Source organism: Ursus maritimus, unplaced genomic scaffold, assembly GCF_017311325.1.
Source record: "Ursus maritimus isolate PB19 unplaced genomic scaffold, ASM1731132v1 scaffold_9, whole genome shotgun sequence".
NCBI classification, from domain to species: Eukaryota; Metazoa; Chordata; class Mammalia; order Carnivora; family Ursidae; genus Ursus; species Ursus maritimus.
The window spans coordinates 52,113,376-52,129,095 of record NW_024427107.1 but is presented as its reverse complement, the minus strand read 5'-3'; the positions used below and the strand labels follow the sequence as shown (position 1 = coordinate 52,129,095).

General features: G+C 36.3%; 1 protein-coding gene across 1 annotated transcript in view; it reads left to right on the top strand.

The window, feature by feature from the left end:
• The window catches only part of LOC121101662, a 77,664-nt gene that overhangs the window by 42,255 nt on the left and 19,689 nt on the right, over window positions 1-15,720 (top strand). The gene's annotated exons all lie outside the window — the stretch shown is intronic.

Genomic DNA, 15,720 nt, shown 5'->3' with positions numbered 1-15,720 from the left:
AAAATTTCTCCAGAGAACGTTAGCTTTCTGCCAATTCACATAAGCTAAATGTCCTGAACTTTCATTCTCAGAATTAATGTCCTCCCAGAAGGAAAGATCTATGCTACATTCATTTCTAGACTGCCATATTGTGAGCTACTTCAAACTTCAAAAGATGTTTAAGATCCAGGATTGCCAAGGGGAGGTTTTCTCAATATCCGTTGATTACCACAAACTCTACATTAAACTGCCATTTATAAAAAGAAAAGCCTCAGCCATTCTTAAAACAATTTAAAAGACTTTGTGGGACTTTAAAAAAATTCATTGGGTTCTCCTTTTGAGGGTTACCTCTTTTTTCTTTCTTTCGCACCAAATGAGATCTCTTTTAGAATATCTGTCCCAGCATTATGCCTTAATGACCATTGTCAGGAATCCCTGTTTTATGTTACTTACATAATCTCTACTTAATGAATGAAAAAGCATTTTTCCTGACTTCTGTCTAAAATACTACCTGTTTTTTTCTTCCTGAGAGTTTTCCCTGTTTTTCTTCTTACCTGTCCATCATATATAACTCAACTGTAACTGTGATGATGAATCTTACAAATGTTTAAAGATGAGGTGTGCTCTTTAATGGGCTAATCAAAAGTTTACCCAACTTTGTTTTCTAAATCAATAAACTGTAACAAATACTCAACTATTTCTAACTTATTAAATGATGTGTATGTGACCGATATTCTCCTTTATTTATCTATTCTCCTTCACTAACATAAATTATTTAGATTCAGTTCCTTCAAAAATTTTAAAGCAAAATCCTTTTAAATTTGTTGTTCATATTTGAAAAATGTTATTAAACATAGTCTTACCTGACCTACTGACTGCTTTAAGTAGGTCTTGATTAGAGAGTTTCCATAATTAGAAGTGTTCTGGCTAATACTGCTATGTAACAAATTACTTAAAAAGTTAGCAGATAAAAACAACTATTTTATTTTGCTCATAATTTTGTGGTCAGAAATTCACCAAGGGCTCAGCTGAACATTTCTTGGGGTCTTTTATGCAGATGGAGTGAAATAATGGCTGGGCTACAGGTATATAAATGCTCAGTGGTGCTGAATGTTCCAGATGACTCAATCACAGGGAAGGCAGATGATGAAAATGGTCTGCTAAGTCAGCTGGGATGTCCACTGAGCACTTCCATAGCCTTCCTGTTTATTGGTTGCAGAATAGTCAGATTTCTTACCTGGATGCTCAGAGCTCCAAGTTACAGTAAACAAGACGGTACCTGCATAGCCATTTTTTACCTAGATTTGAAAGTTGCACTCAGTGTCACTTCTGAATTCTGTTGGTTAGTAATAAGACAGAACTCCATTCAGATTCAAGGAGAGAGGTCACAGATCCCACTTTTTAGTCAAGTCAAAAAATTTGTGACTTTTTGTCTTTAACAGCCTCAAGAAGTATAAATGTTGAGGTCGAATTGTTACAGCTCCAGCTCATGTTGTTATTTCTGTAGTATTTTAGAGACATCATAATAAATGGCCTTTTTGGGCCCTTTTGCTTTTAAAAAGTTAACTAAAATTAGTCCCACCCTGTTACATGTTTGAAATTATTTTCTATTCCTGAGTGTTTTTTTCTCCTGGACAAATCTACCATATAAGCTTTTAATAAACATCATGATTTTCCCAAGTAGATGTTACAATAGAGAATTTCTTACCATCTCCTACTACGTTATTAAAACATTTTTCCACATACTGATCTTTATATTCCCCTCCTCCATATTTTGCTTCTTCTTTTCTTAGTCAGAATGCTTTGACTTTTTTGTTCCACACTCTGCTAGGCACTGAGGACACTGAGATGAATAAACCATATTCCCTGTGGTACAGGAGGCTTGCATTTTGGTGGGAAGATGGGAAATGAACTGACAAATACTGTAGTAAATGTGATTTCAGGGATAGGTGCAGAGGATTATGACAGCATTGAAGTAAGACTAAAGCTCCTCAACATCTAAGTTATTCAAGAGAGAGCAGTAAAAATTCATATTCAATTTATTTTTTAAGAGTGAGAGAGAACAGATTTACGGTCTGAGATACACGGCTATGACACCCACACATTTCTGCATGGATCATGCATTTCCAAATATAAATCATTTTATCTCCTGAAAATGAGATTAAAATAATATTATCCACATTTACACAAATGCCTGAAAATATGCATTGATTTGAAATCAACGTACCCCTACTCCCCATGGTTAAACCACTGAAAGTCAGCTTCTTTGGGCATAGCAGAGATAGCAGGAAAACCCCCTTGAGATTGTTGGAAGTGCTAACCCACTCCAGTGATTGGATTCTCATAGCTCAATTATGAGAAAGAGCAAGCACATCTGGTCATGAAGTTTAAAATATTTATGAGGATAAAAAGCCTGTAACAATGTCTTTCACTATTAGTTCACAGTTAGATGGAAGGAGAATTACTTTGGAGTCTTTTACTTCATTATAATTTCTATGACAAAATGTACCAACAATTTCCCTTTTGGTTTAGCTTGAGAATCAAATGAATGCTTAAGTTACTGAATATTTTAAGGTAGTTTCTTCCCATCTTTCCCCAAAGAGAACTTAGATTTTCACTGTTGTTGAGGGAAGACAGAGGGAGAGGAATTTAGTTTACGAGAGATCACCAGCACATTCTACTTAGGAGAATGTCAGGTACCTGAAGTGATTGAATTGAGCAACTGGGTTAAATTCCAGAGATATTTAATGCATCTTGTGAGTAGGTAAATGGGCTATAAGACTTCAAATACACAGGAACAATTGTATGTAGACTAAAACACTGGGGCTTCTCTGGAATTTTTTTTTCTGAAAAAATAAGAAAATGGTCTGTCTACAAGCTAGCCTGTACTACATTGGGAAAAACTTGAAGTAAAGATATTGATCATATGTAACCTCTATTTTTTAATTCCCAGAATCTAGCATGGTACTTGACTGGAGTTTGTGTGCTCTATAAACTTCACTAATGTGTCAAGCAATAAACGTGATGTGCAGATCATAACATAATTTAAGAAAAAGTCACCACTTACAGCTGAGAAATGAGTCCTGTACTTGAAATTTGTAATTTCATTTTCTTTGGTTTTATTTGAAGATAGCATCTGTTTTTATTATCCTAATCATAAATCTTAAAGAAATTTATGCAATACTTTTATCTGATATGACTGTATAGAATGTGTAAGACTTTAATTGATGCATAAACATAGAAATGAGGACTCTGTTGGGTTAAGAGAATTTGGTAATGAGTTACTTAGTCTGCTCTCATAGTGAGAGGAAGATAGAATAACACTATAATGATCCACTTAATTATTTCTAGGGTATTTTTGATAGATGGATGTCATAGCTTAGCAAATGTGAATGTGACACTGATTCTGCACAGTGACAGACTCTGTCATTACACATTTCACACTTCATTATAGAGTTTTCCCCCCAATATTTACCCTTCATTTCCATTGCTGCTTAAAGTTACTTTGTCTTGATTTTATAAAGGATGGGTTTTATCTTGCAGGCTGAGACATACATTACGTTCTAATTCCCATTATGATCAAAGAAAGACAGAATTCTTACCATGTAAGATCTCTGGCTCTGTCTCACAGAACTAACATTTTGCATTGCTATTTGGTTTTCATTTTAGTCAAGCATCCATGCTAGTTAATTTTTGCAACACTCCTTGCCAAATAACCAAATTCCCTTTTCCTAGGAACACCGAAATCAAATGTTAATAAGGACTTAAAGAATTTGGGGCGCCTGGGTCGCTCAGTCGTTGGGCATCTGCCTTCGGCTCAGGGCGTGATCCTGGCATTATAGGATCGAGCCCCACATCAGGCTCCTCTGCTGGGAGCCTGCTTCTCCCTCTCCCACTCCCCCTGCTTGTGTTCCCTCTCTCGCTGGCTGTCTCTCTCTCTGTCAAATAAATTAAAAAAAAAAAAAAGAATTAGGCTTAGCTTGCTTATATATTTTACAAAATTAGAATACTATTTGTAGAAGTGCCATGTTCATATTTCACTTTGAACTTGTTCTTTAATTTTTCTGTTGTTTATTTTTTCTTTTCTTACTCTTATTCTGAAACCCATTATCCATAAAAATATGACTGGATTACCCTTTCTGGAACATTTCCTTCCTTTTGGTTAGAGGAGGCTTGTATGTGTGTGTGCGTGTGTGTGTGCGTGTGTGTGTGTGTGTGTGTGTATGTGTATTTAGGTTTCTTTTTTTCTAACCAAAGGCATTTATTTGTAACTTTTTAAAGATATACTGTTGTAGCAAAATAGAACTATATATAATGTTAGATTTCAGGTTAAAGTTCTTCATTTGTCAATTGACTTATACATTAATTTATAAATACGAACTGAGCCTTATGAGTTAGGGTCTGCTTACTGCCTTTTGTCTTCTTATTTATAGATATTGCTTCCACTTTATTCATACTGGAGAACTATGTTTCAGCAGACTTTAGATAATATAAGGCTATTAACCATACACATTTTAGAACACTCATGGGATAGGCACTGTGCTCAAACTATAGATAAATTAAACCTGGTACCTACTTCAAGAAGTCTAATGAGATAGAAGAAGGTATGAAAATGTGTCACATTTGGATGCTTTCATAGGTATTAGGAAACCCAACTCAAGGTGGTGATTTGTTGACTCAAGTTACCAAGCAGGTCAAAGGCTAAAGGAAATTTAGAAGTTTAACTTTGACTTTCATTCTATTTCTTTGTGATTTTTTAGCAACTTCCCTCTTCTTGTGTGTCAGCTTCATCCTCAGGCTAATTTATCTGTGGTTCAAAGCAGAAATAGGGACTACATGCTTACTCCATCCTCAATCATTGATCAAAATCCAGCACTTTACCTTGATTGGACTATTTCTGAGCCAGTTGTGGCTAAGGAAGAGTCCCCTGTTTGCTTAGGACTGATTCCCTAAGCAATCACTGTAGACTGAGGGAATGTGATTAAATTTATTGATTTGTGTCCTTGAGCAGAGGGTAGAGTCAATTTCCCCAAACCACAAAGCTTCTACACAAAAGAGAAAGATGGCTACTCAGAAGGAAATACAAATCCTGTTATAAAATAGAATGGTGGGAAATTGATATTGGTAAGGCAACCAATGACTATGTGATTGGATCTAGATAACATCAGTTCTCACCCATTCCCACTTGATGTTCATACTCAGTGTTTTATTGTTATGGCAGCTTGATTGCAAAAAAAATGGTCCTAATTGTTCTACAACCCTAGCAATGTGACTTTGTATATCCTCACTTTATGAGGTAGAGTCTATTTTTCTATCCCTTTTATCTGGGCTAGGCTGATGATTTGATTTAAAAAAAAAATGCATTGGAAATGACCACAGGACAGTGTTGATCTTGGCCTCCAAGAGGCTTTGTGTGCTCAAAACACCTAACTCTTGAAATATATTGGGCTCAAGAATTTGAGGACCCAAAAATCCATTTGTACAGAAAACTTTTTACCCAACCTTTTTCTCTTTCCTCTTCCTATCCTACTCACAAAAAATCTTCCCTAATCTCCTTTCACGGTGTGTGATTTTTTTTTTTCTCCCTCCTCCTCAAAAGTCCCTCTCTTCCAGCCTCTTAGTGTCTGATTTCAGCCTCCTTCTCACTCTGGGATTTGCCTCCCCCATCTCTATCCTTATATAGAGCCATTTAATCTTTCTCAGCTTCCCAGATTGCACGTTCATATATCACCCAGCTCAGCAAACTGAAAGACATTCCTTAACATTTGCCCTTGTTAGAAGGGAAGCTAAAGTTGGAGACCACAGGGTTAAGTTATGACTAATGTTCTTCCTTGTCACACATGTAGACAAATAAAGATATATATTACTGGTGCTCTGATGGGTGTAAAAGAGCTGAGTTAGAATGAGATACAAAGAAATAGTGGTCAATTCTACCCAGGGTGGGGAAACGTTGTTAAAGAATTTTATAAAGAAAACCATGTTCTAGCAGAGTTGACCTGTATTGACAAGTTGAGGGAATGAAATTCAGAACCAGCAAGTCTAAGTAGAAAAGGCAGCTTTGGAAAAGGAATGTTATGAGTATAGCTGGAAATATTCAGTGAATTGCAGATAGTTTATGAAGCTGGAATGTATGCTGGGAGGTGAGGAAGAAGAGTTAGGCAAAGGCCAAGTCATGAAGAACTTTCTCGCAAATAAGCTTCCCTAAAAAATGTGCAGGACTGCCAGTGGGGCAGAAATCAGTAGAAATTTCTAAAATATGAAAAGCAGGTAAGACATGACTGAAGTATGAAGCCACTACAAGGAACCTACCAAAAGAGACAGAACAGCAAATCCAACATACAATCTCTACTGTGAAGGTAAACACAACACAAATGACTGAATATCCAAGGAGAGAGAGACATCCCATGAAAGAGAGACAAAATTGAAGAACTTATACCTAAGAAATAGTTAAAAGAGCAATCAAAATTGATATTGGTTATAAATGTGAAAATGTATATAATTAAATATATAGTTAACATCCCTGAAGAATTAAGGTAGGACATCACATTAATAAAATAAGAAATACCACAAATAGTTACAAAAAAGAAAACAATTAAATGTCTAAGAAGTGAAAAACATAATTGTTGAAATTTAAAAACTAAGAGATGGACTCAACAACATAATGGAAATAGCTGAAAAGCATATTAATAACTAAATATAATATTTAACATGTATCGGATCATTTACATGTCAAACACTGTTCTAAGTACTTTGCGTACATTATATTTAATTCTTCCTCATACCAGTCAAATTAACAGTACTGTTATGTTATTTTCCGGTACTATGTATCAGATAATTGCAGTAGTCCAAGCAAGAGATGATGAGAGACTGGGCTAAGGAGATAACAGAAGAACCAAACAGAGTCAGAAAATTGATATTGATACTAACAACAATAATAATAAAATACTAAAAATTCAAACCATATACCATAAAGTTTAACAACATAAGAAAAAAAATAATGAGGGGCGCCTGGGTGGCACAGCGGTTAAGCGCCTGCCTTCGGCTCAGGGCGTGATCCCGGCGTTGTGGGATCGAGCCCCACATCAGGCTCCTCCAATATGAGCCTGCTTCTTCCTCTCCCACTCCCCCTGCTTGTGTTCCCTCTCTCGCTGGCTATCTCTGTTAAATAAATAAATAAAATCTTAAAAAAAAAAAAAAGAAAAAAAATAATGAAGCACAACCATCACCTAAGATACTTATTAAAGTAGGGTCTCCAACAGTAGCATAGCAGAGTAGAACCATAAAGGGCCTTGAAAAATATGAATCAAAATAGAAAATATTCTTATTTGATAGGACTATGAAAAAAATTATAAAAGCAGTGTATTCCAAAGTTTATTTTATAAAACAATAGTCCTAAAATGTGCTTTGTGAAAAATAAGACTCATAATCCTATAACGTCAGGAAAACTGAAAATGTGTCTTACCCTTAGAGAGTCAAATCATACATTAGCCAGTTGAAGGGTCTCAGAAGTAGTACAATAATGAAACTTGTTGAATTTTTAAAGAGTAGACTCTCCTTTCCTCCACGGATATTTAAATATACCGCATGAAACTAATGTAAAAATTAATATTATATATAATATATATTTATTATATTTAAATTAATATATAAAAACTAATACATGTTATATATATCTGAAACACACTGAAGCAAATAATACTCCAGATCCATGCATACATATTTGTAGGAATCCAATGTGGTTATTCCTCTGACAAATATTCAAAGGTATGAAATAGTTATAGGTGTTATTATGCTTTTCAAGCATGTGTATGTTACAGGAAAAAAGAAAGTGAGAATGAGGGAAGAAAATTCAAATAGAAAGGTAACTTAGTTTAAGGGTTGAAATAACATCACTCAAAAGATTAGCAATATTAAGTATGATATGAAAAATCTAAAATAAAACTTTTATTCTCCTTAATAGTAAAGGAAAGCAAAGCACAATAATTGCTTAAACCACTATCTACATCGGTAGATAACAGACCTTTTCTGTCCACTTTCTGAGCTCCTTTTTCGGCCAAAGCAATTAAGGAGAGAAGGCTAACTTGTGCCAAATAAGCTCAAAACCTCACCGCCATGGTGAAAGTTTGTGTCATGCTCACGTTTGAGTCTGGTATGCATCCAGTAGCTCTCCTCTTTAAGCTGCGATTCAGCAGTCCAGGCTGCTTTCGTATTGTGGCTTCAAGGTCATTTTAGCATCACACAAATAGCAGACAGCATGAAGAGTAAAACGGACAGAAACACCAGACCCTTAACTACCTCCTCCCAGAAGTTCACACACACATCCATTCAGCAGAACTGGAAATGTAGCCCCACAGGGGCGCAGGGGGGTCACATTCCCACTTGTGGTTGTTTTGTTTTCTTGAGGAATTGGACCTTTTATCATTATTTCTCTTATCCCTGGTGACATTCATTGATCTGAAGCTCACTTTACTATGGCTGCTTCAGCCTCCTTCTGATGAATGATTGCATGATTTATCTTTTTCTTGTAATTTATCTATATCTTTATATTTGTATCTCACTGTCATTATCTCTTGCTTGGGTGATTATAACAAACTATTTGATTACACTAGGCTAGCTCCTCTTCAATCTATTCCCCAAAATGAACTTTTTAAAATTCAAATATGATCTTATTATTCTCCTACTTAAAAGCCACCATTGGCATTTTGCTGTTTTTAAAACTAAGTTCACACACCTTATTCTTACTTGCCAGTCCAAAGGTGAGTTTCCCTCTACTGACATTTCCAACATCATTACTTGACATTCTTCCCTCACTTTTTATATTGTATACATACTTTATTTTCTTCACTTGCAGTAATTCACTTCTCAATTGTCACTCACTGTTCAACATGCTGCCTCATTCTTCAAAGGGCTAATTTCTTTCTGTATGTGTCTCACCTATATATTGTATCATCTAGGGGTCCACTTTGACCTGCCAATTCTGAGTTAGGTACTCTTCCTGTATGTCCCCAATGTTTTATCTATTCCTCTATCAGAACACTGATGAAATGGCATTATACTTGTCTGTTAAGTTGGCATATCCCCCACCAGACTGTAAACTCCTTGAAAGCTGGGATGTATCCGTTCAGTTCACTAGTCTACATCTGGCACTTAGCATAGAACTTTTGACATTCAATTAATATTTGAGCAAATGGCTGAATTATTGAATATTATAAATGACCTGAGCAAAGAATTTCAGTGGAGTGATGGGCTAATAAACTGGATCATGTCTCTAGAAAGGAATGTGATAAAGGACAGGAGAGAGTCAAAGGAAACTGAAACATTTCTTGAATAAGCAACAAAAAAGTCATAGTAGGGGGATTCTGGGTGGCTCAGTTGGTTAAGTGGCCGACTCTTGATTTTGGCTCAGGTCATGATCTCAGGGTCATGAGATGCAGCCCTGCATGCGGCTCTCTGCTGAGCATGGAGTCTGCCTAAGACTCTCTCTCCCTCTCCGTCTACCCCTCCCCTTGCCCACTTGTGCATGCTCTCTCTCTAAAAAAACAAAGATCGTTGTAGAATGGTAGCAGGAGTACTGTAAGATCGCATACTTGCCTACCCTCCTGCATAACGATATGCCAGGTGAAACCAAGCTAGAGGAAATCATCTTCGAGCTCTTCTTAAGATAGAGCAAATCATTGGATTGATATAAATTCTTAATGCAAAGATTCAAATCAGGCACTTGAAACCTGAATCCACTCCAAAGGCATGTTTATCTTTTTATTATGATCTGCTACACACAGAACAGTGCATGAAATAAAGAGTCACCTCCAACAATTTCTCTCAAAGAGAATACCCATATAAGCACATCTGGGTCAAGAATAGAACAGTGCCATGCCCCATAGCCTCTTCTTTTGCCTTCTCCAAATCACTATTTCCTCCATCCCTTGCAAAGATAGCCTCTATCTTGAGATTTATCATAACCACATTCTTGCTTTTCTTCATTGTTTTGCCAATATCCCAAAATATTCTGGTATAGTTTTGCCTCATTTACTAACCTAATATTAATGAAATTATACAGTTACAATTAGAATTTTTTAGTGGCTAGCTTCTTTTCTCCATCCTTACTATTTTTTAATCATATTTATAAACTTTATCCTGAACATGCACATGGTATTTGGATCAGAGACAGATGATCATTTTTCTCTTAAAAAGAAAGTAATGACCATGTGATTCCCAACACTGCAGTTTTTACTCCTGGGACAATGTAACGACAGCAAAGTCAAATGTCCTATGTATACGAACTTCAAAGTCTGTATCACAGGGAAGAATAAAAAAAATTGATTTTGTCTGCTTATCTACAGGAGCAAGAGAAAGCTGCCTTCTCCTCTCCTCCCACAAGGAGAGAGAGAAAACTTTACTCCTTGGACACAAGAATCTCTGCTTGAAACCTGACTGTTTAGCTCCTATGTCTTTTACCTTCACTTTTGTATTTTTCATCCTTTTGTCTCTTCGTGCTTTGTTTGAGATGTTTTATTTTGATCTGTCTCCAATTCACTAATTTCTCTTCACTGTGTCTAATCTCTTATTTTATCTTTTGAGTTCTTAATTTTGATTATGTTATTTCTTATTTTTCATTTCCAGATCTCTGGTAAAATTCTAAATTTTGTCTTATTTCACTGAGTGCAGTAAATATAGCTATTTAAAAATTCTCCAATATCTGAGGCCTCCCATTGGTCCTTTCTACTGCTTTATGTTGTTTTCATGCACATGATGTAATCTTCTGATGTGTTTGGTTTTTTGTTTGTTGTGCTTTTTATCTTAAAATTATAGATTTTTGCAAAGTTGCAAAGACATTACAGAAAGATCTTGTGAACCCTTCAGTTTCCTCCAAATGGTTACATTTTATGTAACTATATGGAATATCAAACCAAAAAATTGTCACTTTACCACATGCATAGGTTCATGTAACCAGAACCATGATCAAGATACAGAACTATTCCATCACCATGAAGATCTCCCTCATGCTACCCTTTTTAGTTATAGTCACACCCACGCCCTTACCCCACCATCCTTAACCCATCGCAACCACTAATCTGTTTCCCTTCTCTATAATTTTGTCATTTTGAAAACGTTTTATATATATACATATAAAATTATACAGTATGTGACCTTTAGAAATTGGCTTTTTTCATGTTTTTTTATTGTGAGTCAGTGTATTTGCATAATTGTAGAATTGGTCTGAGATGATGCTGTAGTTTTTGTTTGTTTCGTTTTATTTTTGTTTTTGCTTCAGAGAATGCTGCTTCTGCCAAGTAACTGGTGTCCTGACACTCTGAAATCACTTTGGTTAAATTTTAGGGATTGACATCTTTTTTTTTTTTAAAGATTTTATTTATTTATTTTAACATAGATAGAGACAGCCAGCGAGAGAGGGAACACAAGCAGGGGGAGTGGGAGAGGAAGAAGCAGGCTCATAGCGGAGGAGCCTGATGTGGGGCTCCATCCCATAATGCCCGGGATCACGCCCTGAGCCAAAGGCAGACGCTTAAGGACTGCGCCATCCAGGCGCCCCTAGGGATTGACATCTTAACAAACTGATGTGTGCCCCTATGAGGGCCTATCTAACTTCTGGCTTATAATACTAGCTAGCATGCAACCCTACAGGAGTCCAACCCAGAGTTTAAGGAATGGAAGCAATTCACTACAGTTCCTTTCTTTGGCATGCTCAGGACCCCAACCCCCACTCTCCTTAGCTCCTTAGCCTCTCAGCTCTTCCTCTCCCTAATTATCTAACATCTCCAAGTAAAAGGAAGCTCCAAGCCCCTGACTTGCCTCGCTGAGTCTCTCTCCTTCTCTAGATTCTGGCCCAGTAATTTTTCTCTATCTTGTTAAATTTGCATTGTCTTCAAGCACATGATTTTTATACATTTTGTCTAAATTTTCTAATTATCCTCAGCAGTGGGTAGATTTAAATCACCTAGTTTCCTATTACTGGAAACGAATGTTTCCTGCAGTTATATTTTCTTTGAGCCACGCAGGTTTAAGTTTGTTTTAAATTAAAATTTAAAATATTTTGTATTTTTGAATACAAATTGGAATACCTGACTTTTATTGATATCTGAATATACTCAAGAGAAAAATAAGGTAAAGCAGTTAGGGGATACTGCTCCCTTTAGGAAAAAGCACTTGCTCTCAATTTGGCTGCAGTCTTCCCTGATCCCAACTGTCTGTATCCGGTGCTTTATTAATTTAAATAACATGCCTGCCTGCCCACTGTAAGCATTCTTGTTTAAAGGAAACTTTCAAATTTAATATTACTTTTTTTCTGTTCCTAGAATTTTGTTAGTAAATGAGATCATAACTCTAAATTTTGGTCATTTTAACTCTTCTCTTCCATCATTCAGAAGTCCCAGCTTGGGGCACAAACTAAATCATATTCCTTGTATTATTGTCATTAAATGACTGAGCCTCTATATAGCCAATTTAAAAAATGTCTTTCTTACCTCCTTACAGCCTAGCCTCTCCTAATAACTCTGAACCCACTAAGGATATTTATTTATAATCAGTTATTATTATTGCTGAAAAGAGAAAACAGGAAAGCATTCTCAATCATCATTATAAGAGACTGATTGTTCCAAGTCTCTTCACTCAATTCACTTGCTAAAATTACTTCTTAGAATCTACTTTTTCACTGATCAACTTAGTGTAATCATGATTGCTCCTCCCATACCTCACAGAGTATAAGCAAACAAACAAAAAATGTGACATTAAAAAAATTATGCAAGATCAGCATCATCACTTAGACTTTAATATCACAGTGTCAGTTGTTTTGTAAGCACATATTGAGGAACTACCGTTGCCCATGTATTTTGTTATTTCATGCTCATGTGTACCTCCAAAATTATAGAAAGAATATAGTGGTTCTCAAGGAGCTTGAATTTTATCTGGGAAGAGATACCACATAGAAAGAAGTATAAAATATAAATGAAATAATTCTATATATGTAAAATGGCTATATAAAAGGAAAGGTATTATGCCACTAGAATGCAAATTAGAAGGGTAATATGAACTTGGGGATGTTGAACAAGAAAGCCTCTTGAAAAAGGTCTTGGGTCAGATTTTGAGGAAAGTTTTAGACTCGGACTTAGGGGAGAGAGAGGTGAAGTTATTCTAGCAACTGGTAGTTTGTGCAGAGCTTTTCTTTCCAGGAGCTCAGTCGGCGTACATTTATTCTTTTTCTGCAAATTTTGAATGAGATTTTGTAGAATGTGGCACAGAGTTGATATTTTTTAGTGGTCATTCATATGTAGACAAACGTACTAGATATAGAAATAGGACATGAGAGACAATCATGTGGACAGATAATCATCTCCAGTATCAGTTCATTTTCCCTCACTCTATCCAATAGAAATATTGCATTGTCTGCAGAAGGTAATAAGACATTTAATATACGAATAGTGACCTTGAGGAGCTTACAATTGCTGCTAGAGTTTTAGGCACCAAAGCGAGGAGTTGAACAATATGCAGTAGTTATCTAGCCATACAAGAAATGTCACAAGGCAGTGGCTGATGAATACAAAAAACACCAGGGCTGACAAGTCTTAGTAAAGTTCATAGGAGGCAGAATCTTTGGGCGTCTGGCTTGGAGGAAAAGGGATTCGTGGAAGAGACGTAAGCTAGAATCACTTCAGCAGGGAAACCGTGGAGGTTCTCTAATCCAACTGGATGAACCCTTTCCACGACATCACTAATAAATGGCTCTTTCTTTATCCTCTCCAGTAATGCTGAATTCACTTTCATGAGACATCCTATTTCAAGTTCCTAGAGAGAATGTTATTCCTTATAATCAGCCCCAAATCCACATCCTTATTAAATGTGATGCTGCTATCCAAAGCTTCCCAGTCCCTGTGACTATCATCCTCAGGCGCTCCATTGTACTACAGACATGCTGGCTTATTTATTCCCTTGGCCCTTCTAGCTGTCCTGCAGGTCTGGAAGTAGCCACAGCACCAGAAATGTGGCCGTGAGAAACTTCTAATGTTTATCCCAGTGCAATAAATATTATCACCTCTGATGTATGCTCTGCTGTGAAGCATTGCTCAGTATAGTGTGTTGGTGAAAAGATCCAGGTCCTGGAATCAGACAGCCCAAGTTAGAATCTTGGCTCTGTCAGTTATTAGTTTTTATACCTTGGGATAGAGACTCCACCTTTTTTATCTTCAATTTCTACATTGCAAAATGGGTACGTTAATAATGCTCCCTTATAGAACTGATGTAAGAATTAAAGACGAGAATGCATTAGGACTGATAAATGCTATTATTGTCATTGGTTCTGCTTTTACCCTTTTAAACCATAATATAGAATTCCTCTTCTTTTTTATGAATCTCAAATTATTTAAAGCTTGTTTTTGTTTTCTCTAAGTCTCCTCTAACTAAATATCCCAAGTTCCTTCAGCGTCTTCCTGTCCAATGTGGGTTTAAGTTTCTTCAACTTCTCAGCTGCTCTCTTCTAGATACCCTGTGGTGTCTTTGTGCTCCCTTTTAAACATAAAGTACTAAAAACAGAATGCACCCCTGCGGTATGGATTGATGAGATAGTCCTCAAAAGGGTGGAAGGAATAGGGGATGGAAGGAAGGATATTCTCACTGGAGAAAAGAGTAATAAGCAGAGGAGAAGAAAACACAATACATATGGCATGCTTATCAACAAATGAACCTAACTGTTTAGTCATGGGGAAAAAAAAGATCTTAAAGGGGATGGATTGTGATGTCCCTGGAACTATGATACTATGGATTCTATCAATATAAAGGAAAACCAACAAAATTGTCATTATAGGAGATTTATTTATCACTTGAAAGCAAGCAACCACAGAATTTATGTGAGCTACTCACAAGCAGCAAAACGTTATAAATATTATAGCCCTTCCTTTGCTTCCCTTAGATGAAAACAATCAATAACCCTACAATAGTCCCAAAGGTGTTACTGAAAACTTGGAGATGATCCACAAACCACACATTCCCTTTGGCTGTTGGCTGCTGCAATCCACTACAGTTAGAAAGGTCAGTGACCCAAAGAAGCTACTTTGTTCTATCCTGGGAGTCCTAACTCAGTAGCTTCACCTACAGACTTCCTTTATTCCCAACCCTTTATTTTCTTGCCTTCTGGTCTTTCTTCCATTCATTCAATCTGCAAAATGCTTAGAACATTTTGGAGTTCATGCCCCACCTCTGATGAGTACTAGGTGTACAACTTTGAACAAATTACTCAGCTTCTTTGTAACTCAGTTTCCTCACCTGTAAAAATGAGAATTTTTTATAGGATTTAAAAACTAATTGTGAACATTAAATGAGTTAATGTATCTAAAGTGATTAGAAGAGAACCTGGCAGTAGTAAGTGTTATTTATGTTAACTGTTGTTATTTTGGGTCGTTACTATTCATAATTCAACAGATACTAGACACTTGGCTAGGCACAGGGGATGCATAGGCAAAAAGGACAATCCCTCAAAGGTCATATTTCTCCTGATTTTGTGGGCAAGGCAATGACTTTGGGAGCATATTCCTGAATAAACTTATTAGCTACTACTTATTGTCTTTGTAACCTTGGATCAAACACTTAATTCCTCTGAGCCTCCTTCCTTATCTGTAGGATGAGGATTAATAAAATCTACTTCGAGGACCTATTCTATTAAATAAGACAAAATATGCATATTGCCTGGCACGGTGTTAGAACTAAATATACACTCCTTCCCCCATAATCCTG